The sequence below is a fragment of the Varanus komodoensis genome, unplaced genomic scaffold, assembly GCF_004798865.1.
Source record: "Varanus komodoensis strain SLA01 unplaced genomic scaffold, ASM479886v1 scaffold1, whole genome shotgun sequence".
NCBI lineage: Eukaryota > Metazoa > Chordata > Lepidosauria > Squamata > Varanidae > Varanus > Varanus komodoensis.
Window position 1 is genome coordinate 115,326,725 of NW_025335268.1, and position 25,367 is coordinate 115,352,091.

The 25,367-nt window shown below is 43.6% G+C and overlaps 1 protein-coding gene across 5 annotated transcripts in view; it reads left to right on the forward strand.

Annotated features, from left to right (window-relative positions):
- The first annotated feature begins 13,097 nt into the window (after positions 1-13,097).
- Positions 13,098-25,367, forward strand: part of MOB3C (MOB kinase activator 3C) — a 33,715-nt gene continuing 21,445 nt past the window's right edge. The window contains exons 1-2 of one of the 5 annotated variants that reach the window (XM_044441368.1): positions 13,377-14,745; positions 17,845-17,915. The gene's annotated coding sequence lies outside the window, so the exon portion shown is untranslated. The other 4 variants (XM_044441386.1, XM_044441351.1, XM_044441376.1 and 1 more) reach the window with 4 other exon arrangements.

The following is a 25,367-nucleotide window of genomic DNA, read 5'->3' on the forward strand; positions in this document are numbered from 1 at the left end:
AGCGATTTTTTTTTAAGAAGACAGTCATGCTATGGAATATTGAAGGCAGAAGAAAAAGACCAAATAAAAGATGGATTGACTCCATAAAGGAAGAGGTCAGCAGTGCTGTGAAGTACAGGACATTCTTGAGGGTGTTTGTTCATGGGGTGGCACATAACAAGAACAATACAACCTTTTTTACTTTTGGTCTCCATGGTTTGGGAATGGTTTATGCAGGGCTGCAGAAGTAAAGTTGGAAGGGGGACTGTAATTATAGCCCTTATTATTATTTTTATTACCACAGGGGTGGAAAATCCGTAGCCCCCCAACTGTTGTTGGACTCCCAGAAGTCCCATCCAGCACAACCAGTGGAAGGTATAATTGTGCTGTTGGACTACAGATTCCTCGCTCCTGTTTTAGGGCTTGCAAGTGTTCATAGTACTCTCATATATACTATTTCAGTAATCTTTAAAACAGACTTCCCTAACTGGGTGCCTGCCAGAAGTGTAAAAAGTCTGGCAGGTGCCAGATTGGAGTAGGCTGCCTTAAAAGAGTGCTGTTAAATAGACTGGTATTCTATTTCCATATTGCAAACAGAGCAGAGAAAGCACTCTGGCTAAGCTCACAGCTGCAGTTTGGTCTGAATTGGCGGCTTACCAATTTGGCTGCTACATGATGACAGTTGTTCCATGTGTACCTGGGTCGTCTTTTCCCAGATGAGCCCTCCTTTATATACAATCATCAAGGTCCCCTTTCCAGAGACTGCTGCTTTCAGAGGTGAGGAAAATACTGACCAGAGACAAGATACTGCAATGATGATGTCTTAGCTTTGGAATTACGTTCCTGGGCAGTTTCTCCAAATGCCAACCCTGATAAAATTGCTGCAGCAGGTGAAACCAGTGACCCTCCTAATGGTATGGAGTACAATTTCCAGCATTCTTGACTATTATCCATGCTTGCAAGATACTACTCAGTGTGGCTGAGTTCAGCAGTGTTGCTCTTACTGCATTTCTGAGAGCTGCTCTGAGAAACATCAGATTGAAGATGCATAGTATATAAATTATATTCAAAGCTACAAGTTAGTCCACCCCCACATCCCAGGTGACTGATTAATTATGAGAATTAGCTTTGTTTATGAAATGCCTAAACAGCTAAAAGCAAGTGATTAAGCATGCATGTCCTGCAGCCCACTTAAAAGCCTTAGATTCTGGCAAAATTTAGTTTTCCTCCCTGCTTAATGCTTTATAGCTGCAGATCAGCTTCATTCTGTTTGGGTCATTAACATTTTTGTAAAGGATCAGTGATTCCAGTTTCCATTTCTATGTGCTTAACTTTTAAGCCGCTTTCATGACTTACAGCTATTTGTATCCCACCCATTCCTAGTTAGTGGGACTCAAGGCCAGCTTGCATCATTAAAAATCTAAGCAATTATAAAATCAACAAATATATAAGTTAGAAATATAATTAAATCAGCTAGGATATTAAAATTATTAAAAATACCCAAAGTAAAATGTAAGTAAAACAACGTAGACCACGGAGCTTGTCCATTCTCACAGGTCCGAGTTGTTTCCAAAGGCCTCCTGGAACAGAAAAGTTACGGGCTGCCTCTGGAAACATAACAGGGAGGGCACCTGTGTAACCTCCCAGGGAAGGGCATTCCAGAGCCTAACTTGAAATTCGGAGTTCAATCCTTTTCACAGTCACTACAAGAGGAAGATGCCTTTTCTAGCCGTATTCAATCTCGATCATCACCATCTTGCATGTATATGTGGCCTTTTTCCCTCTAGTGAGGAGCCCAAGGTGGCTGACATTGTATTCTCACAACAGCAACCTTGTGAGGTTGGTTGGACTGAGAGGCTGTGACAAGTCCAAAGTCACCCAGTGTGTTTCATGGCTCAGTGGGAACTCGAACGCAAATCGCCTGAGTCCCAGTCCTGTGCTCTTACCCACGACACCGTGCTGGAAATGCTCTCAAAATGCATATTCTCCACTCAGTCCTTTTGCTGGATCCACACTTAACCTCATTTCATTAAGCTCTCATCTAGGTGCTGCTCTAGCCATATTCCTTATCCCTGGTGCACATGGCAAGCCTTGTTGCAGGATAAACACGGGTTTCATGCCAGATCCTGCCTCACAAATACACCCCACAGTGCTGTTAGTAGTTGCTGCTTGCTTGGTAAGATTTGAGAACTCGGGAGGAGTTGGAAAGGAGATGCATGCAGGGAAACAGCCTTTTAAGGTTCCCTTGATTTTAGCTCACTTGGATATGTGCAGGTGTGAAGGAGTGAAAATCGCAGAGGTGGTTACCGTTTCTCCTGCCTGCCTCCCAAATCATGGTGGAAATTGCCTTTCCTCCTAGTCAGATATGGTCAGATGCATAGGGACAAAAGAGTGTGGCTACATTTTTAGAAAGGAAAACATCGGCAGTTCCTTCTGTCCCAGGCCCCACCCAAATACACACACACACACATGTGAGCGGAAAGGGTGCTACAGCTTCCTGCTCTTCCACAGTAGTGAACCTGCACCCCCTTCACCCAAAAACAGGTTGAGCTCCTGTTCCATGACTTAGTTCCATTGGAGTCAATGGGATGGAATGGAGAATTAAGGCCATTGAGGAGAAAGTGATGGACTTCTGAGTAGACATACATTTCAGCTGATTGTTTCTTAAGCAAGAGGAAAAAGAAGACAACCAGGGAGGCATGAGAAGTACCCACAAACTTATTTTCCAGTGGGAAGGGAAGGGAAGGGGCATTTGCAAGTCAGAGGGAGAAGACCTCTGGTTTTGGGGGTGAGGGGGACAGAAAGGAAAGCACCTGAAGGATCTCTCAGGTGCTGCCCTGCCTTGCAGTGCCCTGTTGGGGCACTTCCTTTCTCTTCACCCACCCAGGGAGGGCCAGGACCATGCCAGGTGAGCACCTGCAGCATGGCATACACTGCATCCAACATGCAGAAAGGAGAGCAGTCGGAATGAAGCTGGTCATGAAAATTCCGTAATAAAAGGAGAGCCAGTGGGCAACAGAGGAAACCAGCCTCATCATGTGCAGCGGGAGTGACTCAGGCGATACCGGACTGCATGAGAAGCTTGGTGTCAATCCAGCCGTCAAAATTAGGAGACATTTCAAGTATGCATGTCAGGGGAACAACCACCAGAGGGCAGAATTGCCTATGGCATTTCCTCTTTTTGTGGCTCTGATTAGGTTCTAGTGTTATCTTCTTTTTGCCTGCAAATATACAACCACTAGCTCTGGAATGAAAAGTTTATAAGAGATGCAACGAGGAGCACCTGTAAGATATGCCAAGATGGTGTCTCAGCTTCCTAGCACCAGAATACGCATTGCAGTGTAATTGGTTTTACAACATGATGACTTCTGCATCTTGCTCTGTACTGGGACAAGAGCTCAAAATGTACACATCTCATTGCAGGGGAGGAGACCTAGAAGAGTTCTAAATCTTAATTTGTGGTGGGATAACTACATTTGTCCAAAAGTCTTCAACATTTTACCCCATGGATTGAGTGATTTGGGCAAGTCCTTTCTTTCTGAAGTAGGTATGTCTTTTGTCACTCAAAGTTTAATTAGTTTTATCTTAATTTGATTCATCAATAATTGTTTGAAAACTACCACCATATTCATATGGCAAAAAAGTGGCCTAGAGTTTCTAGAGACATGAATTACAACATTACCAAATTATTCTGTGTTGATCCTGAAAGTAGTTCTAATGATATTACTTGAAGGAGTTTTCTTGTCCCATCAGCTTTCCTGGTCACAATTCTGGACTCAGCTGACTGTATTCAACTCTGTTTTCAAGAGATGATGTGTTCCCTAATCCTTGGGGGAAAGGAAATAAATAATCTCATTTGGATGGAAATGAATTGAAGCTCAGTCTTGGCTGATGCCAGATCTGAAAGAAATGCTACCAGATGCAGAGACTTGTTCTCAAAGAGCAATGTGATCTAATTGAAGCCAAAAACCTCCAGTATAAATACAACAAATTAACTTAGCCTTGCAGTGGTGAGACTCATGGGAGTATGTTGTTAAAAGCCACCAAATTTGGGTTTTTAGGCAGACAAAATCACCACTGACTTGAATTAGTGGGTTCCAGAGTCCAACCCTGCATCTTTCTATGGACTGTGCATTTTACTGAAACCTGGAAAATTAAGTTTCAAAACAAAACAACTGACCAACGATCCAGTATACAGGATTTTAAAAAAATTATAAAGAGATTTTAAAATGTGAAATACTCTGGCATAAAAAATGCTAGCTTTGGTCACAAAGAAGGGTGTGTGCTACAAGACTGCTTATAAACTGTCAAAACTGGTCAGAGCAGGCCAAACCTCAGTCTGTTTCCCTTACTGATGTTTGGCCTGTTCCTGATTGAATTTGAGTCAGTGGCAGTGTAGTAAATATTATTTGTGACTAAAGCTAATGCCTTATGTAGAACTGTTTTCACATATGATTTATTTATATTTGATTTATTTATTCATTCATTTGATTTTTAGCCCACCCCATTAGCCCCAAAGCTCCCTTTTAGAACATCTTAGAATCTGTTTGTTTACTTTTCATATTTAGAAATTTGAAAACTGTGCTACTGTTTCTTTGGGTTGGGAGTGTCATGTGCATTACATCACTTATTGATCAATACTAACAAAGGTGTTAGTTGAAAGAATGCACCTGGATTATAAATCCTTCCTTGGTTATATACACAAATCCAACCAAGTGGTTCATCTCTTTTGCTCCTTGGAAAAGTAGATCTCAAAAAATCTGTGCTACAGCTGGCTAGAAACAGTGGGCTGTACAAGCGCTTTTCTGACTCAGGTATATGCATGATGAAAATGAATCAGTGATACATTTGGGAGGCCACAAGAGGCACTTTCTTTTACAATCATAGTAACATTAATTAAGAAGAAGCAGAAACTCACATATACTTCAAGGACGGGCAACCCTCAGCCTCCTTTTTATGGTTCCCGCATGTGATCAGACTTTGGGTAAGACTGATCAGTCCCTCCAACTCCCAAGTGTTTTCTGCCTGCACGAAGTCTTCAGCTGGAACTTTCCTGAGCTGAGATGTTTCAGCAAGGAAGGCCACATGCGTAGTGGGCTGGGCTTTGCTCATTCAACTTCGTTTTGACCAATTTCGACCACGTTAGCATCAGCATCAGAAGAGAGCTTTTGTTGTTGACTCCTCTTCTGAGTAAATTGAGCCAAACTTGTTCTTATTTTTCATCTTCCCACCATCTCTTTTTCATAGTCTTAGATTTGGTCCTTTCCCTTTTTATTTTCTTAGTGTGCACATCTGGCACAACATTGTTATCGGTTGCCATTTCGGCCCTGTTTCTTAAGTGGGTGGACTGTGGCAGTCAGTTGCCACCAGTGGATGGTCACTCTCTTTGCTTCTTTTGCCTGGGTGCGGAGCATACAGTCACGTTCTGCCTGCACTGCTAGGAGTTCACCCAACAGGTGAAGTGCACCTGCTGTTCTAGATCTCTCCAAATTCTGTGGTCAGATGCAAGTAAAGCCAAAAATCACCCAAAAGTCATTGCCAAGCAGGCATTGGAATCCAGTTGTCCTGAGTCCCAGTCCAACACTCTGACTTTTACACCACACTGGCTCTCAGTTTTATGCCATTTTAAACCCTCTGTGTTCATTTTCTGTGTGTCCATCCAGCCATTTATTCCAGCCATTTTCCATATAAATAGATATTTATATGGCCATACCACAGGGAACAAGACCATACCACAGGGAACAAACATTTTTTCTCCAGGAAACTGCAAAAAGAGAGAAAACCACAAGATTACCAGTTGCTGCAAATGTAACCAGCCTTGTATATAAATGCAACCCCAACTGAGAAACCCTCTGCAAGTATTCCTGGAAATATGCTTCTAATGATTTTGAGGGTGCTTACTTCCTAGGAAGCAGGCCTTGGCTGAAGTGAAAACAAATGTCAAGAATAACAGCTAAAACGTCCGTAGAAACCAAGACTGCCCTGGACAACAAGCACATTGAATTAATTTAGCATGATGTCCTTGATGCCTTCCGTGCGTTGCATCAAAACATGCTTGTTTTCTCCTTTCAGATTCTTTAGTTCTCCACTGTTCTTCAATTCTATAGACGAATTGAGTATGCGTGCAGGTCTCTCTGTTTGTACAGAAAACCTCAGAAGGCTTTATCCCTTTTACCTTGCTGCTGTATATGCCAGGACCTGCCTTCTGGAACACCTACATTAGTTAAGTAAGCTGTGATCCTACAGGGGTTTTAGCCTACAATTCCCATCACCCTTTACTATTGGTTAGGGATGATGAGAGGTGTAAGACAAAATGTCTTGGGGACCACAATTGGACCAATCTGTCTTATCTCCCGTGAATCATCCGCAAAATCCAACTTTTCTAAGTCATATGTGATACAGCCTTTTTCAGGCCCATCTGTGGCCATCCTCAGCCTAGTACCCTCCAGATGTGTTGGACTACATTCCCCATTATCCCCAGTCTCTTTGTCTTGAAAAATCTCTCCATGCTTTCCAGCCCCTGCCAGTGGGACCAACTACAGCTTTCCTAATTCACTTCAAAGGTAGCCCTTCTCAAAGTGCCACATAGTAGTTAGTTCTGGAGTTTGCAAAGGCTTCCTCAGGACTGTGGTCAAAAGGGCAGTTGCTATGCCTCTTCAGACTATCATTTTTTTAAAAAAAAAATCCAGTTATAGAATTTGAGTTATGAGGAAAAATGTATATCTGCTGCTCTGTCCATTAATTTTGGAAGCCAATCTTTCTTCTCGTGGGAGCAAAAGAATTTCTGCATTTAGGTTCATTCAAGTAAGCAGTTTAAGAAGGCATCCAGAATGGCAATTGCAGGAGAGACTGGAAGCTGTCGGAGTGTCCCCTGGCAACAGCGAGTCTGTCTCCATAGCAAAGAAACCCCCTTGCTAATGTAGCATTCTTTGGTTATACACTATCCAAAGTACAAGGATCACAGGCGCAGCAATTAACAAACATTTATCTGCTTGTTTTGATGTTGATTTACAACAGGCACAGACTTCATCTTCTGCCAAAACAAAAGGTGAAGTATAACAGACTCCATCCTGGCTCCTCACAGATAGGTGTGATTTATTACACCCTGAGTTTTCTTAAGGATGTGTACAAGGCCTCATTGACCTGAAAATATTGCCTGGGCATCTCCTACATTTTCAGCCTTCAGCAAATGTAGACTGAAAAAAGACCTTTTTTCCTGTCTGAGCTTACATAGGATTGTGCCCTTAGCCAAAAAGACACAGGGAAACAGGACAGGGTTCAAAGGAGGGCAATGCAGATGGTCCAGGGCTGGAAACTAAGCCCTATGATGAGAGGCTGAGAGAGCCGGGCATGTTTAGCCTCAAGAAGAGAAGACTATGAGAGGATTTGATAGCACTCTGCAAGTACCCCAGAGCCTGTTAGGAAGGAAAAGTCCTTTCCTCACTCATCCCCGATTGTAGGGCATGGAATGATGAACTTAAACTGCAGCACACCACATTCAGGTAAGACCCCGGAAAATCTGCCTAACGGTCAAAGCAAGATGACAGTGGAACCAGTCACCCAGAGAGGCCGTGGACTCTGCCAGGCTGGATTCATTCAAAGTGAAACTGGACAGTCATCTCAGTGGGATGGTGTTGAAGGACTCCAGGGATCTGGACTTGGAGCATTCCGTCCAGTCAAGCATGACAAGAATGAGAGGAGGAAAACTAAATTTTATTCTTGAGAATAAGCTTGATCACAAGCAAGAGGGAAATCAACCCAGAGCACATTCTATGCCAGTTACCGATGATGGGTGCCCATTGGTTCGAAATTCCCACCGCAATTGGTGCTGATTGGTACATATAAATTCAGGTGGTTCCCATGCTTACCTGGGAGACTGGGCTGGGAGCTCTGGTGAGGGAGTTCACAATCCCTGGCTATGTAGATGGCTCTGGTTTCATAGATAATGCCTGGGGATGTGACTGGCCACCCAGGTTTAATGCCGGCTAGCCAGGTATGTCCTTCAGTGTGACTTGGTATCCTGCATCAGCAGGGGGTTGCACCTCATGTTCTTTTTGATCCCTTCTGGCCCTACTATTTTATAAATCTATGAGTCTATTCATGAATGGAATTATACAGATGACTGGTCTACTCGCTGTTGAAGGAAGGACATTCCTGATTCATGTTTGAACCTCAAAAATAAGCCATATTTTAAAGAATGAGGCTTTAAACTACAAAGCAAATGCACAAGAAAATGTAAGTGAAATTGATGTAGCAGGATGTGATGTATACGTGAATTACTATCACATACCACCGTCATGTCACTCCTTCCCTCTCCCTCGGGAAAATAATCATGGCGCGTATGATGGGCAATAAATCATTATAATGCACCTCATGTTCAGGTGACCAAAAGAATGGAAACAGTCCAACTTGTTCGATATTGGTGCCAGATATTTTATTTCTAAACCTAAGTACTGGGCTTTGCTTTCAGGCCTTCTTCAAGGTCCACTGCTGTCTCCTGTAGTATTTCCCAGAAGCATCTTACAGGAACCTATGAGTAATCGTTCTCACTATTTGGTCAATCTGTGCCAAACGGGAGAACGTCATTAACCGAGTGTCCTTCTAAATCTTGTTTCCTGCAGCAAGCAACAATCTTTTCAGGAGCCTCCAAGGCAAATTGTCATGATTGCACACACTATCCTGTAGACAGAATGACTGGAAGCCTCCCCTTTGAGGTTCTTCAGTGGGACCATCCAGACATATCAGGAAATGCTTTGATGCTGGAGACAGGGCAGCAAGCCATCTCTGTGTCACAGAAAACTGGACTCCTGCCTCTCAAATCAGACTGTGACAATTAAATTGTGCTGTCAGTAACCAGAAACCAAAATGAGCAATAAGTGTGTGTTTAGCAGCTCTGCCGTCTCAGTTTTTACTCTATAGTAGGCACAGCACCCTATTCCAAATTGGTTCCCCAGTGTTGGGGTTAGGAAGACTTTTTAAGATGTGGGTTAGACTCTCTGCATCTACTGCAGAGTAAAATAAGAAGATACAGACTAGGTTTACATGAAACGGCAAGCAAGCATTTATTGCTGTGTTGCTTGAGAATCGCTATGAGAAGCAGCAGTCTGTTTGAGAGTTTGCCAAGCAGGAGACCCAGCTGACAGAGGTGTCCCTCCCTGCTCTAGTTCCGTACAACTATCAGGGGTGTCCCTTCCACTTCCTGCCCCAAAGATCTACTATAGGGCAAGAGGCAGGATTTGGGGATAAGCTGGAAGGTACCGCCCCATTCTTGGAGCATCCTAACTGAGCTGTACAGACAGGGGCTGGGAGCCAGCTTATGAGAAGAGTCTAAGAACCATGTTTCCTCATTCTTACCTGGGAGTAAGCCTCTTAGTCAAGTCCTAGGACGGCAGGCCATGGGCTCAGTGAGGATGCCAAACCCTAACCCTCGTAACACAAGCATGAGTGGAAAGGGGTGTGTGGGCTTGAGGGGTGTCCATCTCCCTCTCCACTGTACCCTGAAATCAGGTCGTGGTGGCAGCTGTCAAAGAGAGGAGCCTCCTGCTGTCCCGCAGTGTCCCCTGGGATATCACCTGGAGGAACAAGGGGGAAGAACATGTGGAGAGGAAGCAAAGCAACCAGGATGGTCCCAATGGTCTGTCAGGCTCATTGTGGCTGCTTGGCACTTAAAGGCAACCTATCATGTTGATTTACCACAATGGGTTGCAGTTACATGTGGACCCACCCATAGGTACGAGCTGCATGTTTAACTCATGCTCTGAGGGGGCTCTGCTAATATCAAATATGTGTTCATTTTACTACAAGGTCACCCTCTCTGAAGTCACAAGATTGGTTAAAAGGCAGCAGAACAGGTTCAGAAGCCATGTTCTAGGGAGGCTACGAAGGAATATTGCTGCTTAATTTATTTTCTCGAAAGGGATTCAGAGCAGTATAAGTCATCTTTTGAAATGCTTCTTCTGATTTAAATTGTCTGAATAACCCTTGCCCAAGAAGAGACATTCTGGGGGAAGAAAGAGGTCTGCAGAGAACAGCCAATTATCAAAGGGAAAGCGTCTGCATCCCTGCCCCCACAAGCACAGGAGTGCCTAAAGGCAAGGAAGAATCATAGACCTTCCTTCCTTCTTTCTGGCCCTTCCTCCTTCCGCTTCTTAATAAATTGCTTGATGTGCAGCTCCCGAGTCAGTCTAAGTGGTGCTGGAACACAAGAGAACTTCACGTGGTAAGTTCATGGCATCTCCTGATTTCTGTGTCCCATTCTGTTGTTTCTCCTTTGTCGCTTCACATTAATTAAATAGGACACATTCATATTTGTTTTAGTTTGATTATAATGAAACAAAGAATCACAGTGTCCCTGCTGTGCCCCGATGTTTCTAAATGGTGGCCACAAGAAGTCCCACAGGGAAATTCACCCTTGGCTTCTTCTCATAATGTGTGAACTGGTCAGTTGTGTGTCTCTCCCTCACTCCCTCATGTAATCTCTGACCTTTCCAGCTGAAGTCCAGTTTGCTGAATGTTGCATTCCCTTTGCCAGTTCACTATTTTATGACTGCACCTACGCACACATACACACAGAGAGAAAGAGGAAGAGAGGGAACATAGATCAATATAGCTGTCTACATTTTTCAGCTTTCCTTCAGGGCTTGACTATGAGCACCCATGCTTCAAAATTTGCCACAACATCACTGCAGAGTTCTTGGCCTTCGCTGTGGTGACAGTTAAGAAAGGCTCCTTCAAAACACAGCAGGGGAGAGCAGGAGAGGTTGTAAAATACCACTCTGAACAGACTGCCTCTACATTGATTCCCTGACTAAAATCTCCTTTCTGCAGTTATAATCCATAGGGTGCTTCCAAACTTCCAGGTGGGTTTCTAATGGTACCCATCAAAAGCCATTGTACATCTATTCAGTCTTTCCCCTTGCCTTTAATGGTTTGTGATAAGAATTCTAATCATGGTAAGAAAAAGATGGAATAAACAGTAGAAAAACACTGGAGAGTCACAAATGGAAGATAACAACATCTGGACTATGCCCCTCTCAAAATAAACACCTGAGAAGCTTTTAGAAATTTAAGAAAGTGCTGTGAGTACCACTTCAAAGTCCCCAGTCAGTGGATCACTTCTTTGCTATCTAACCATTGCATCTATGAATTTGAGGTAGTGTCTTATTCAGCAAAAAGTGTGTGTGTGTCTAGGAAACACCACAATATCTCATTAACAAGGGATTGTCTAATTCAACTAATTGCTAGTGGTGCAATACAGCTTATGATTCATTTAGACTTGTGTTTGGCAATATCCAGTAGTTACATCTTCAAGGAGGAGGTTATTACACAGATAGATTTTGTACTGGAACAGTCTTTATGATTCACTGATGTATCATTCACTGATTTGAATGATTTATCTCCTTTGTGGAAATTAAATGGAAGAGAAAAGGGATTTTCTGCATCCTTTTGATTGGCTAAAAACTGATATTACAAGATTGGAAGAATACATACTCGCACATCCTATGGTGCAACAGATTAAAAACCTTGCGATGCTTCTGACATGTGAACAGGTGGCTCAAGATTAATTCAAATCCATACTTATCTGGATATTTGTTAACACCTATGCATAATTGCCAAGATATTTTGTGCAACTGATATAAATCAATATATGTATATTCAAAACAAGAAAAATAAAAAACAAGACCAATTAAAGTATTGCTTTAAAGATGTCATGGTGCCTGCAGGCACCGTGTTAGGAACCCCCTTCTGGGGTGCTATTGGAGGTGCTCAGTGGTGCCCTACCCCACAAGTGCTGTGTAGGGGACCCCTTTTTATGGCCATTTTATTATTCTGTGAATGACACTATACAATTTCACAATAAAAATTTGTGTTTGGAAGCATCCACAGAGTGGAAAACTGTGCCCAGGCTAGTGAGAGAGTCTAGCTTCCTGGAGGCATTTCTTTTGGCTTCTCTGACTCTCTCAACCCCACATGATCTTAACATCATGGTCTTAAGACCATCTTAAGATCACTCCCCCTCTGGGATGCACTTTATTGTGGTCTTAAGACCACAATAAAGTGCATCCCAGAGGGGGAGTGGTCTTGTGTTCCTACATTACAAATATATGCATGTATCCAGAAGTAGAGTAAAAGGGGCTCGGAGTCACTTAAATGAATGCCAGCCTCACGGGACACAACGGGGAGCACTTCTGGGGACACTTGTTTGAGAATATGAGCTCAGTGTGCTGAAGCATTCTGAATTTATTCTTTTTTCTGTTATCACTGGTTTCAGGGTCAGCCCCAGGAGCTGGTATTGCTGGGTGCCCCAGCATGGACTGGACTTCGTCCTTCTCATTGCCTGTCTGCTCCTGTGCTGTGCCTAAAGGAGACCACAGCAAGGAAAAGCAGGAGCCTTGCCTTGCATTGCCTGCTCCTCCTGGCCAGTGGTGCAGAATGCATCCATCCAAAGTCCTCATAGTATAACAGGCCTACTCTGAGAACACAAAAAATGAACAAAGATTCGAGATTTCCTGATCTCCTCATCAGGCAAAAAGCATTTTGGTGCAGCTGAGGGGAGATAGGTTGGTTCTTGGATGTCTAAAGAATCAGAACCTTAACACGGTATGGGGGAGATAACTTTGGAAGCAGGTGGGCATGTTGAAGGAAGAGGGCCCTGATGCTGTTTGCTACCAACAGATCTACAAAGCTGGCCACCTGCTCTGAATGGGCTAGAGAAAGCCCTCACCCCCATGATTTCCTTTATGCCCACTTGAAGGGTCTTGCAGCCAAGACTCACACCTCCAGAGATAGCAGGACAACGCAGGGAGAGGCGGATGCCGCCTTCTTTGATCAGTTTCTTTGATGGATTGGCAGGTACCACTTTTCCTATGCAGTTTGTAAATGGCTGGCTAAATTCTTCATCTGCAACTGGAAATGGGAGGAGTAATGATAGCAATCTGACTTAAGTTTCCTTGCTGATTGCATAATGGGGCCTCAAACTTTGGAATCTGGAGCCAGGGAAAGAAAAGGAAGAGCTGGAATTGTGCAGTAGGTGCATTGCGAGAGGGAGGGGAGGAGAGAGAGAATTTTCCCAAGGATCTTTGACAGTGGAGTGGGCTGCTCTCATGAGCGTAAGAGGCGTAACTGGGGAGGGTGAAAGGGCTGGCATATTTGCAAGGACAGCTGTAATCCTCTAGTCACAATCAGGATGTGACATCACTGACAAGGAGACAAAAAAGAGGGGAAAAAGGCAGGGTTTCTTTAAAGAAAAGCCCAGTGCGGGTTTCTGGTGTGGAATGTTTTGTTCTGAGCCATTAAGCCACTGGCAGTTTTAGAGAAAGGATCTGGCTTTGGGGGCATTTCTGGTGCTATAGAAGTGGCAGACTTTGCTTGAATCAGCTGTGGAGCTGAGGGTGAGTGTATTTCTTTCTAAACATTTTCTTTCTCCCAGAAGTTTGACTGGAGCACCATACAGCTCCAGCTAAGTGTGCCTGATGAATGTGTCTCTTCTGCCTGACATTATTTGCAGCTAGACAGCAACAAGTTTGCAGTCCTGTGCTTTTTTTACTTTCTTTTTCTAAGCCACACATTTCTGAACTGAACTGATTAACCCTTATGCCGTCAGCAATGGAACTGGAGATTTGGGGCAGGGGAAACTTCTGGAATGGTGACAGGGCGAGATGCTTTGTTGAGGTATTTTGAAATATTTGTAGAGGCCAAACTTTGTGGGGGAGCCAATTACTGCTGACAGAAAGAAATGTGAGCAGAGATTTTTCTGTAACAGAAAATAGCTCCAGCAAAGTTTGTGTCCACATTATTAGGTGATTGTCGGCTTTGGATGGTTGCCAGTTGCTACTGGGTATCTATACCAAGGAAGCAGCAAGCACAGTGTCCAATAAACTATGTAGAGTGAACCATCACACCACTTTATGTTCTGAGAATGGGTGTCTCTCCATTTATGCAAAAAATGGCCAAACTTGGATAACATGTGTCAGTATTTTCATGACTGGGAATGGCTGAGTTGCTGATGTAGCGGCAGACACTACAGCCAAAAGACTTAGTCTGTAGCTGTACACCCCCCCCCCCCGGATAATGAGACTCCCTTCTGGATAGATAAGATTGAGTTGTAAAGGAGTTTGTATTCTGTACAGCACATGTGAAAGCATTGCAGGGCTGGTGCAGGTGGCAAGAACCTGCTGCATTAGCCTGAGGTTCTTTCTTGTGCTTCTGGCTTTTCCTTTGAACCAGTCCTTTCATCATGGCTCACACTATTTTATATACCACGGCAGAGTCCTCATAGAATAAGCAGAAGTACTTTTGGCTAGGTCCTTGGAAGAACAGCAGCCGGACCCCCAGTCGCACTTGGGAGGAAGGAGCAGAGCTGCTAGGGCAAATAGCTTGTCTGCTAGCAATGCCTTTGCCAGTTGCTCAAAGAGGCAACCAGGTCAGGGAAAGGTGAGTGTGTTTAATTGCTATGTGGATCCCAAGCAAGCATCCCTTTCTAAAGGCAGGCTACTGACTTGTAGAGGATTATACTTTGTAGCTTGCTTAAACAAAGGCATTGAGAGATTTAGTCAGACTGTGATCATACGCAGTGCTAATACTAACAATTTAAACCCTAAACAGCTTGGGCCAACTTATCTGAAGGAACACCTCTTCCCATAAATGCCTATCCAGACCTTAAGATCATCTTCTGGGGTCCTTATTAAGGAGCCCTCTCTACTGGAAATAAGGAGAAGGGCCTTTTTGATTGTGGCATCCCTTTTATAGAATCAGCTTCGCAAAGAGGTACGCTTCTTGTCTAATGTATTTCTTTCTGGCACCAGGTGAAAATCCCATTTTTCCAGGCATTTTAATAGTTTAAAAATTAATTTTAGTACTGTATTTAGTATTACCTCTGTGCCTATGTTCCAATATTGTTGCATTAGTGAATTTAATGTGTCTGTTTTTATTTTTAATCTTATTGTTGTATTTGTCTGTTTTTATACTTTTTGACTTGTTAGCCACCCAGAGAGCCTTTGGGCAATTGGGCAGCATTCAAAACGAAATTAATTAATTAATTAATTAATTAATAAGGCCCTCTTCACAGTGTGTGACTCACTTCCTAGGCGCGTGCAAAGGATTGTGCTTCTAGAGTTGCACAAGTTCTTATCTGGTGTGGCCAAAATGGGTGCATTCCGGTTTTCTTGAATGAACTCTGTGCAGGGTCAGATGCTGACTAGTGCTGCCAGTCATGGAGCCAGGAAGCAGAGAAGCAGTGACAAACATGCTACCCCCAGGGAGCCTTTCACGTGTCCTGGGGCACATCTCTTGTCACAGCCTGATGAAAGTGGAAGTGGTTATTCATCATTGCTAGAACATTGTACACTGTAGACATGTAAAGAATTAACAGTCTTCCTAGAACTGAAGTGGGTCAGGGTAATACGCCCTTATTCGCTGCATGCCAGCCACTGAGCTGCCACAAACCATGAACCATACAGTCCATCCTTATGCTTGTCTACTCAGAAGTAAGCCCTACTGTATTCTTTTCTTCTTTTTACTTTAATATAAATTACCCATAGTATAACTTCTGTATGAAAACACATACAACAATCAATAAGTCATTCTTTCTCCGGGTTTCCGCAAGCTATATGCATTTACACACTGATTTATATATGCATTAGGTGCCTCAAAATTCAATGCAGCTTGCTCCCAGGTAGGTGTTTATAACAGATTGGCAAGTCTTCTGTTATCAGACTCAAAATCTCATTGACATTCTAGGTGTATCAAGAAATAATCCATTCATACTAGAGGTCCACATGCAAGGGCAGTGGTGTGCATTCCATGGGAGATTCCTCATGCAGTTCCCAAAAATATTAGGTGAAAAAAACAGCAACCAAGCATCTGGAAGCACTGCCCTCTGAGGAACGGTTGGGGCCTTTATAGCTTTGAAAAAGGTGTGTTGTTGGAGAAACTAGAGAGGGAGACATTCTCCCTTTCCCTCTCCCTCTCCCTCTGTCATATAATGCTGTAACCTGGGTCATCCCCTGAGGTGGAATGGTGAGAGATACAGGCCAGATAAAGGAAGTACTGCACCCAGTGCATAGTTATCTGGAAGTCATTTCCATGAGGAAGAGTGATGCCCATAAATGTGGATGGCTTTCAAAGGAGACTGGACAATTTCATGGAGTATAGTAGCTTTCCATGGCTGCTAGTCATAATGGGCATATAGTATGTCCAGGTATCAGCTTATGAGATTGTGCATAACTGTCCTGGAGAAACGTAACTGAGAGGATGTGGCTGCACTCCTTTCATGCTTGTGGGCTCCAGTAGGCAGCTGGTTGGCCACAGTGGGAGGGGTGTGCCAGCCTAGCTGGACCCTTGATCTGATCCAACATGGCTCTTCAGTGTTCTTCTGCTGTTCTGCTTGGGTTTTCTTGCCTACCATGATTTGGATATGTGTATTTTAAATTGCTATTAAATGTGTTACTTTTATATTGTATGCATATTGGCTTTTAAGGTGGTGTTTTCAAGTATTGAAGGTACTGTGTTAGGCATTTTATTGAAAGTGGTTCTCATGCCTACAATGAACCCCAAATGGTTCCCTTCCCCAGTGCAATATGGAATATGCACTGAGTGCTTCAAGGAAGCATTAATATAAGTTCAAAAATGCACAGTGCTACTGGCTCAATATATAGTATCAATAATATGGCTCTCATCCTCCATTCCATGCCCACCTCCAAGCCCTTTGGCCTTTACAACAAAAGCCATAGTTTGGGAAAAATTAAAGAGGAACATCCTCTGCCCAAGCCCGCTTATGTTTGTTTGGTGAGCCATCCCTGAGTTCAGCAGGACTCACCCCTAAGCAAGTGTCCACAGGACTGCACAATGGGTGAACAGAGCAGGCGCGGCATTTTGCCAAGGCTTCTCTTGGAATCCTGACCTAGCAGGCACCAGCTCCCCAGCAAAGCTTCCTCTGTGGTTCATGCATCTTCCCCAGAGAATTCAAGGGAGTTAAACCTAGTATCACTGCAGCATAGATGATAGCCATTGTTATGATGTTGTGCACAACCAACTTATCCCAGAGGCCCCCAAGATCTGTGGTTGCTTTGTGTAACACTGGGAAGAAAGTAGCCTTGGGTTCCTGGAAGGCTCTTATAATCATCTCTAGCCAGAATGACCTTCAGTTCATTGCTCTGAGTATGTTAGTCTCTTGTGACTCCTTGTTGAAGACTTCCTGTCAAGTATGTTGGCTTCCTTTCCCCAACTTCTCCAGCCTTCTACACATGTACTAGAAATGATCATTCCGACAGCCATTTTCTTGGAACAAGTGCTGGAATTTTCCATAGTATTTTATAGCTGAATACCCATTTGCTGGAAAATAAATACTCTGGAGTGAATTTTGGGATCATCGAACAGCTGTGTGACCAAAGAGGAAACACACTTTCAGGGGAAGAGCTGTCAATGGATACAGCTAGTGGATACAGATTTTCTTTCACCAGACTGAGTGCTGGTGATCTGGGAATTAAAAGGAAATTAAATTACCCTAGTTCTTTTCTAAATCTTCATTTATCAGTTCTGAAAATGCGCTGAATATTCAGTGTCAGTATAGGGCACTAATTGACAAACATAGTTAACAGCAAGATGGCAATTGATAATTTACATGTAATGGCAGTTATTACTTGGCAGTGTAATTTGAATAAATATCAATTTAACTCTTGATAGAAAATAGAACTTAAACTCTGAGAACTGTCTTGGGAGATTCTGTCATTATTTGATGAAGAATAGCTTATGTTATGAGTGTGGATAGTGTTTGATCAGTAACACTATTTGATATCAGAATGAGTTGATATTTGCCTTCTGGATCCTTTACTGTGTTGATTATTTTTCTTGTACTGTGATTTCTAGGTCTAAACTCAGCAGTCCAGATTGGTCCTTAACAGCACATCAAGGAACAGATTTCTCTGTTAAAAGCTGAAGTAAAAATTACCTTACTGTCATATTATCAAAAGCAGTGAGTGTGTGGCAGCGGGGTTAGGGGAGGGATTCTACTGTAAAGTACACTCAGTTCAATTAACTCTTAACCTGGACCGATGATTCCAGATCTTGGGAGTTCTTGATATAACCCAGTTCTAATTTGCACTTACTGAGCACATACTCCTAAAAATATAGCCAAGCCCAGTATTTTTGCAAGACCTGGAAGAAGCAAGTCACAGGCCTCATCTGGAGTACAGTGTCCAGTTCAGGGCACCATAGTTTAAGAAAGATGCAGACAAGCTGGAAAGGTTTCAGAGGAGGCAATGAGGATTATCTGGGAAATGGAAACAAAACCCTATGAGGACAGATGGAAAGAGCCAGGCATGTTTAGTCTCGAGAAGACTGAGGGGAGATATGATAGCACTCTTCAAGTGCTTGAAAGGTTGAAACAAAGACCAGGATCTCTTCTTGATCTTCCCAGAGTACAGGATACAAAATAATGGGCTCAAGTTCCAGGAAATCAGTTTTGGCTAGATATGAAGAAAAAACGTCCTGACTGTTAGACCAGTCCAACAAAGGAGCCTGGGAGGTTGTGGCTCGCCCACATTAGAGGCATTCAAGCAACTGGACAGCCATCTGAGTAGGATGGTTTAACCTGATATCCTGCACTGAGCAGGAGATTGGACCCAATGGTCCTCTAGCCCTTTTCAACTCTACTATTCTATTATTCCTTTATTCAGATATAGTTAAAATTTGCTGTTAATTCACCTTAAACATTCAGATTTTGTCTTAGGAACTGTAATGAACTTTGTAGAGTCCCCCTTATTCTAAGAAACTGATGGTAGGAAACTCAAAACAAATTAGCTGAAGCTGACATTTTTGGAATGGCTTCTTAGCAACATCCTAGCTAATTTCTCTTCCTATATTGGAAGAGGAAGTGAAAGGAATTTTCTCTATTGCAACATAACATGGAAGGCAACTCCTGGCTGTTAAGCCAAAAAGGAACTGAGAGTCGCCACTGAGACAATAATGGGAAACCACTAGCCTTATCATAATTACTTTATTGATTACAGAAAGTGTCAAGTTCTCGTGATTGCTTAAGGGAGTAGCTGCCAAATGATGAATGTATCTTCTGATGTCTCACTCCATCCGCAGAAACTGAGTTAAGGTGATCAGGACCCAGTCTGTTATAACTCATACCCTTTTTACCTGCTGTGTCACATTAAAGTTGTTGTTGCCCATATGGAGAGAGATGGTTGAATCAACTTTGCCCTAAATCAGTTAATAGATTCTATAAAGATCCAAATAATACTATTGTGTAAGCCATATGTTTACTGGAAGGATATCTTCACACGTAAGGATTGTGTACTTTGTAACATGTGAAGGGGAAATGAATATACAGACAAGTGACCTATGGTTCTCTACATGAGGCATTTTTTGGACTCTTGTGATCCCTCACTCATGGATGTTTGTGGGACTTTTCAATTACATTGTTCTCCTACTGAGTCTTATGTTTTTTCCAGTCTTTTGCATTTTTAAAAATTATTTAAAGTGAGGAAAGTCTGGTATTAAATTTTAAGCCACTGGAACAAAAGCCTTGTGAGTAGTCGCAAATCTGCTATAGTGCAGTTATTCCACAGTGCCAACTTGTGGTTGGTTACTAGAATATATAGAAAAGCAGAGAAATACACACCCTGGGGGAGGGGGACTCTATGTAAAGAATGCATCTTTCTCTCTGCAATGAAAATGGAAGATACCTCAGTAAAATAGAGGAGTAAAGCCCTCATGTAGATCTTTGCTCCAAGATCAGCATGCTATTTACATACGCAGAAGTGTGCACAATATGAAGACCATTTTTTCTGGATTTATCAGCTTTATATAAAACTGCAATGGATGTGCTCAACTTTTAATATGCAGTAACTTACCCTAGAAAGTGGGGGGGGGGGGGGGCAGCCGCTGCCACCGCCACCACTGCCTCCTCCTCCTCCTCCTCTTCTTTTGGGAGTGCTTGGAATACATGTAAATATGAAGTTACCTGATAAGAGGAATATGAGTCAGGCAATGGGGGTTGTTCTGCTTGGCTGATTGTACTGTTGCTGAACCAACTCTTATCTAGGAAGTTTGTTGTGCTCTGTTAATTGTGGATCTTTATGAGGACTGTATAGGTTTGAAGCTAATTACTGGAGTTACTGCAATAAATAGTTTATTGAGACTTCTGACTCAGCTCGAGTAACTCAAGTTCTAACAAGTTTATGCCTGTATTCTGTCTCTGATGTAGCCAAGTTGTCACATTTCAAGTTGTCTTTACTAACAATATCATCTTCTGCTGCTGCTGCTTAGCCTCCAATGGCTTCAGGTGCAAGGCAAATCCTAGGCATGAAAAGGAGGCTGCCTTCTTGAACATATTTGAAGCCACACTTAGTATTTTTTTTCTATTTTTATTTTATTTAGAGTATTTTAGAGCATCTTACAACGGCAGCAACAATAATCCTGCAATAATAAAACAGTAAATTTTCATAAAGACAGAAACACAAGCATGAAAAATCTGGCCAAGACTACTAAAAGCCTACAGCATGAGTTAAGATGAGGGACTCTGCACATCCAGTGCAGTTCTGAAATGCCTGCAGTGTGCTAACTGCTATTCCCTGCTCCACCATATGATTAGCAAAGCCGGCTCCAGGTGCTTCAGGGCCCTGTGGCATCATGCCCTCCAGGGCCAGCTTCTTTGCCACTTTCACTGCTACCAATTCATTTAGCCTGTCCTCCTGGGCCCAAACCTTCCTCCTACAGAGAGGAGAGGACAAGCCAAGTGGAGGCTATTCATCTGGTGTGCTGCACAGAGAGGGCTGAGGAGCAGACAGACAAGCACGGCGGAAGAGTCAGGGCCTGGCTCCTAGTTAGGGGGTCCCCTGCTAGGATGGAGGCCTTAGCAGGTCCTCATCACCATATCAACCCTGGGCAGCAGCCCGTGATAACCACACACTCCCCATGTCACTGGAATTACTTGCAGTATGTTGGCTTTGCTTAACTATATCATTAAACAGTCCTGTAGGTTTTCCTCCCTATGTTGAAAGCTTTTTACAGTTCTTATCTCATTTATCCTCAGAAAGTTAAAGCTTGAGGCAAACGATAAAAGTAAGGCTTCATAAGACTTCAATGGAATTTAGGCCTGAGTGAAGTTCATTAGGGCAGCGAGCATCTTAACTGCCACATCTCGTACCTGCTGAAACTTTGGAGTCTCCGCAAGGATGGGCCCACATAGAGCACATTGCAATAGTCTAACTGTGATGTAACCAAGGCATGGATAACTTGCCTTATTAGACTAACTCAGGAGCAACCACAGGGACACTGAACATATTTGTGCAAACACGCCCTTTTGCCACTGCTACCACCTGAAGATGCCGGTATGGTGTGGGATGCAGGAACACTTCCATACTCTCAACTCGATCTCTGAGGGGAAGGTGAACCCATCCAGATCAGGCTGAATCTCTGTCCCCAGACCAGTCTGTCTACTAAGAGCACCACTCTGTCCGGATTTCATCTCATCACCCTCATCCAGCCCACTTGTTCTGGCGTAATGAGACAGGAAGGTGATAAGGAACCCCTGAAATGTCCTGTGCTCTGTGGGGAGAACTTCTCACTGGTGCCATGCTTTGGATCATACAGAGCTGGCACTAGTCAACTGCAACTCACACCAGCTCCCCATGCTGGCTGGAGGGTGTAGGAATTGCTGCTCAACATACCTGGGGGGCAACAGTTTGGGAAGGGTCCCGTAGGCTGTACTTCCAGTGCTGCGTCCCAGTGTCTACAGTGAAGATGGGGTCAAGTGGAGAAGATTCTTGCTTGAAATCTAGGAGAGTCCCTGCATCTTTGAGCTAAATGGACCAATGGTCTAACTCGGACAGGGATCTTCCTATGATCCTGTGCATGGCAACAAATACTGAAAGAGTACCAGGGTGCCTCATTTCCCCTGGGGCTGCCTCTGCGTAAGGCTGCAAGCTGGTTCACACTTACATGGGGGAAAGGCGCATTGTGCACAGAGGCTCTTAGGAGCACTTATATAGGATTACACCACCCGTTCTATTTGCTGTAATTTATGGTGAGAATGGGAAAGGTGATGGACAGCATGACCAAGGAAACACTGGGGCAGTAGGCCATTCTCCTGTCAAGGAGAGACCCTGAGGATGAGTGTCTCGGAAGTGAATAACAGGTTTCTGTGACTCCTGTTCTCGTTCTTGACTACAGAGAGGAAGGTCTTGCTAACCAGAGGTTCAGCTCTGAAAAAACTCCTCAGTCCTAACCTCTGCTTCATCCCATTCTCTCATGGCTCTGGCCAGCCAAATCCCTGGATTCATTTCCAGCTTCAGCTTTAGGGCACATTCCTTTTATATTTCCAAACCACAAAGAGGGTAATAGGATGCCAGACCAGCTGGAGTTCTCATCAAAGGCAATCGAGTACAACCATTTATGTTGATTGCAATTGGGTAGAATTTCAGGGAACATGATTTATTTCGAGATGAACTGTGGAAAGCATTTGAATTATGGAATCTGTAGTTCAAATTATGGCATGTTGATTGACACCATTTACAAAAAGGCAGAGTTGGTTTACCTGTATCCCCCATTTACAAAAAGACAGAGTTAATTTACTTGTATCCCCTCTCATTAACCCCAGTTAGGCTAATTTCAGGTTTGAAGGAGTGGAAGGGGTTACGTGCCAATGCCCTGATCAGCATCACTGGAGTCCACATAACCGCTTTAAAGTTTTGTGGGTTTTCAGAAAAGCTTCCTTGGTGAATTGTGCTCATCTTGGTCCCTCACTGCGAGTGATTCCAGAAATCATTGTAAGGTGTGAAGAAAATCCATTCTATGGCATTAATATCGCTGGGTTTTTAGAAGCACATAGTTTGACTAGATTGTCCTTGCCCAACTGCCATGAGATTAAGTTTGTATTTCAAAATATCTTCTCATTACCTGGACAGTTGGAAAGGAGATCAAAAAGGTGATTTCCAGGCAGCGATAAATAATCCAAAAGAGGAAATAGTATAATGAAAGTATAATGATGGAAGACTTGCATGAGTTTTGTGAAGCCAGGTTAGATTTGACATTTGTAAAGTAGTTTTCTCTTGCATTTTTTTTTTTTTTTTTTTTTGAAGAGTAGCTTCTCTGTGTGTGTGCAGGGAGGTATGACCTAGACTGCAACCATGGCATGGGGCTCACTGGGACTCAGAGCAGGAAGAAAGTGCATTGTGATGGGAGGGATTTATTTATTTATTTATTTATTTATTAAATAATTAAATAAAAATAAATAAAAATATTTATTTATTAAAACATTTCTATGCCGCCCCTTCCTGAAGCCTTGGAGTCATTTACTCAGAATCAGCCTTTCTTCATGAGGCTGTTAATCCCCGTATTGACTTTTTGGTTTCATCACAGTATGGAGGTCTGAGCTTCACAGCAAGGGCTTTCCTTTTCGGCTGTTCTGCCAGATTAGCTCTGGATGGTGGTGCGCTATGGTGGAAGAGCACAAATGCACAAGTAGTTCTTTTGCTTTCCAAGGAAATAGCCATTTCTCCCCTGCTAAAGCAATCAGCTGGGTGGCCCCGTGGATGGGCGCAGCACTGCTCTGCCGATTCCGCCACTCCTGCCCAGCAGGAACCCACTTGGCTGGGGCAACACTGCTCAGCTCTGCAACGCAAATGCGGTTGGGTCACCATCGCCCGGGTGATTCTATCCTCTCCCGTTTGTGCATGAGACGTTTCTCTCTGACTGCCTGGTTCTCGCCCCAAGGCTCATCCCTGGGGAAGTAGCTGGGGTGTCTCTGACCACCAGGCCAAACTGGGGCAGCTGCCAGTGGCACTTTCAGGCTATCCTCAGGTCCAACTCCCTGCTCAGTGCAGGACTCCAAGTTAAACTATCCCTCTCAGATGGCTGTCCTGTTGAATGTGGGAGATCCCACAACCTAGCTAGGCAATTGGTTCCATGCTGTACTACTCTAACCGTCAGGAAAGTTTTCCTTGTATCTCGCTTGAATCTGGCTTCCTGTCTGTTATTCCATGCCCTGCACTCTGGGATGACTGGGAAGAGATTGTGCCCTTCCACTTTGTGACAGCCTTTCAAGTACTTGTGCAGCACTCAGTCTTCTCTTCTCAAGGCTAAACTTGCTCAGTTCTTTCCATCTCTCCCCATGGGGCTTTGCATCCAGTCCCTGGATTATCCTTGTTGCCCTCCTCTGAACCCTTGCAAGCTTGTCTGCATCTTTCTTTAACGGTGCTGCCCAGAACTGGATGCAGCACTCCCAATGAGGTCTGCCTCGTGCTGAGAATAGGGGAACTAGTACTTCTTGTGATTTGGAAGTGATTCTTCTATTAATGTAGACTCAGTATGAGGCAGCTTTTGATCTTCTTGTGAAAGGAATGCAATCATATTTCAGAATCAAATGTTGTGGAGCCACAGAGAATCAGGTAGTGTTGCTAACAGGAAGGATGATTGCTGATGCGGGAACGGAGCCTTTCTACACAATTGCTGTGGCTGAAAGGAGCCACTGTGACTTGTTGTGGCTGCCATTGTACATATCAGGAAGATTTCCCTAATTACATGGATGCAGCTTGTCTGAAGTCAGGCAGTGTGGCTTGTTTGGGGTATGCAGGAACCCTCAACCCATGGGCTGTTGCTGGGTTATTTGAGGGTTGCTGCCCACCCCAAACAAGCCAGGCCACAAACTACACTGGTGGAAGTGATTAGGGAAATCTGTCCAGCCCCATAAACAGTCCTTTTGGGTCAAACCTTGCCAAGCAATATTACATAAGTTGTTTCAGTTTTAGTACTGGAGACTCTAACCAACCATAGGTGGTGGAAAAAAATCTACTATTATCACAAGTAATTTGGTGTAAACATAAAGTTAGGCCACAAAGAAAGATGATGGGAATTAAACCTGGGGTTTCACTTATGCAAAGAAAACAAATTGTTGCTTTGCATCTATGTGGTCCCCTACCCTGGATGGTTTTGTACGGCTGCCTAGGCGTGCTGCTGCCCCAGCTATATCATGTGGCTGCCCTTTAAGACTGGGAGCAGGGAGCTCAGTGCCCCAAAAGCTTGTCCTCCTTCACAGGTTCCACTGCCTCAGAAAATGGCTACTGTGCAAGTGTTTGTGCCTTAAGTATTCCCATGGCTCAAAATAAGTTTGGCTTCTCCCCTGGGACATTGCCGAGCAGGAGTCTGAAGCACAAGGGTCTCTTAAAATGTATTTCTCTGCAAATAAGCATATAAAATGGAAGCCACAAAGCTCTGTGAACGGCCAAACATCTGCATTCCCAGAAGATGCTGGGGGGACGGACAAGCTAGTGACAATGCAAAATGAATGTTTGCTTCTTGGGTTGAAAATGCTGTCGCAGCTGCTGAGGAAACCCCTCCTTTTCCTGGCATCAACAGATACATATTTTTAGAATTGCCTTGAG